This window comes from Brassica oleracea, chromosome C6 (genome assembly GCF_000695525.1).
Source record: "Brassica oleracea var. oleracea cultivar TO1000 chromosome C6, BOL, whole genome shotgun sequence".
Taxonomy (NCBI): Eukaryota; Viridiplantae; Streptophyta; class Magnoliopsida; order Brassicales; family Brassicaceae; genus Brassica; species Brassica oleracea.
In genome coordinates, this window is record NC_027753.1 from 7,458,543 (window position 1) to 7,460,884 (window position 2,342).

At 33.9% G+C, this 2,342-nt stretch overlaps 1 pseudogene; it reads left to right on the forward strand.

Moving 5' to 3' along the window:
* The first annotated feature begins 371 nt into the window (after positions 1-371).
* Positions 372-1,425, forward strand: LOC106299820 (annotated as a pseudogene).
* The last annotated feature ends 917 nt before the right edge of the window (positions 1,426-2,342 follow it).

Here is a 2,342-nt window from a genome sequence, read left to right on the forward strand (position 1 = left end):
AAGATAGAGATTAATAACACTGTAAACAAAAATAAATGTTCAATATCAGAAAACAAATCTACCTTCTCATGAATCGATAATAGCGATCAGTTTCTAGAATTTGTCAGATACGAAATCACAAATAGTTAAAACAAGGTAAAGATTATTAACGGTGATCACTAAGGTTTGGAAGAACACAACACAAAAGATAAACATTCAAGGAATGTAGGCCCAACAGTTTTATACTAGGCCCGATAAGACCCAATAAAAGAATATTTTCAGTCAGACGGTCACATAATAAATGCAAAATCTCTATACAATGGTTTGCTGCTTCCATCACTCTCTGTTTCCCCTGTTTTCGATTGATTGTTGTTGAGAAGAAGAAGAAGAAGATGGTGAGAGGAAAGATTGAGTTAAAGAAGATCGAGAATGTGAACCGTCGTCAAGTCAGTTCCACCAACAGACGCAAAGTGTTGATGTTCAAGTATGGAGCAAATTCTATCTAGATATGGGTACATTGCTGCTGATCACAGACAAAGAGAAGAATCTTTGACGAGTGAATTTAAGAGATTACAGCTTGCAATCGAGTATGTCTCTCTCCTTGGACCTAAACTTGTGTTTGTTCTTGTTTTAAAACTTGTGTCTTTCATGAGAGCAGGAGAGTGAAGGGTAAGGAGCTTGAGGGTATGAGTTTCTCGGATCTTATTTCTCTTGAAAGCCAGTTGAATGATAGCTTGCTTAGTGTCAAAGATCAAAAGGTGAAGACAGACTATTTTTTTAATTCAAAAAGATTGAAAGAATCATCTCTGACTTGCACAGTTTTTTTCAGACAATCTTGCTCAACCAGGTTGAAAGATCTCGGTTACAGGTAGATAACAAGGCTAACACTGAATCATCATCATCATCATCATGATCTTTGTTTCATTTGCTTACATGCTTTACCAGGAGAAAAGAACATTGGAAGAGAACCAACTTTTGCGCAAACAGGTAAAAGATTTTGTTTAAAATCCTTACAACTAGCTCAGTCTGGTCTTCACCGTATCTCTTACCTTTCAGATAGAGTCGATGGTGGGGAGAGGTTCATCAGGACCACAAGTAGAGCCTGAGAGCTCTTCATCAGATGAGAATGACAAAGAGGATCACCATTCTGACACTTCCTTGCAGCTGGGGTAAGATGTAAACAAAAGCCCTACCTTGTGTTCCAAGCTGTTTCCTTTCTGTTGAATTAACTTGTGTTTTTTTTTGGCTTCCTTTGCAGCTGGGGAAAGAGAAAGAAGCTGAAGATCGAACGCCCTGCGATAACTCTGGAAGTGCAAGTGTCTTCTGATTGATCGATATCAATCACTCTCTTAGTTTAGCTGTTTGGTATTAGAGAGGTTTTATTGTGCATTCTTCTTTGTTTAGTATATAGATTTTGTTTTTATGTTTTCACCCGAGCCGTGCGAGCATTTATGGTTACCCTAAACGAATCATAAAAATCTCAACAATAAAAAATAAAAATAAATATTTTAATAGAGAAGAACATATAAATAATTAAACTAATAAAAAATTGTAATTATACAACAAGATTTTTTATATTTATTAAAAATCAAATATTCATCATTAAATATTCTAGTTAATTTTAAGATAAAATAATTAAATTACTCAATGTTTTATGCCATAATCAAACAAAGATAAAATTTGACTAACTTTAGCTTTAATATTTCAAAAATGCATTCAGACCTATAATCACTAATATCTAATTATTTTAGTTATTTAACAGTTGTTTACATTGTTTCTTACTTAGGAAACTCATGTGTTCGTTAATTATAGGCTCATGTTTTTAATCAAAATTATTATCTTGCTTTCGTTGTATATACTCCAATTCTAGTGGTTATATTATGAATGGTAATAGTCAACAGATGATGCCCTTGGATCTTTATTTATTTTTTGCTGCCATAAGCGAAAGTTTCTTTTTTTCAACGCTGTGGCACGGCACTGGTTTTCACTCAGGTAATCAACATTAGTTTCTCATGTTAACGTTTCCAGCAGAGAAGAAACAGAACATATCAAACACCAAGATGAGAATGAATCAGGAGAAGAACAATTTCCCCTTTTTTTGCTATATTACTAACTATTTCTGTGTGATTCCACTTGGACAATACGTACTTCTATACACAGTAGTCATTAGCATAAAATGCATAATTATGAAGGTTGTCATTTCGCATGTTTACAAATTACAATTATCGAAGAGCATAGCACTTCCCAACATAAACACTAAAGATTCAATATAACTACGACCACAGTGTTTAGAATAATTACTGAAGGTTAGGTGAAGCACAACACAAAAGATAAACTTTCAACACATTCAAGGAAACTACTAC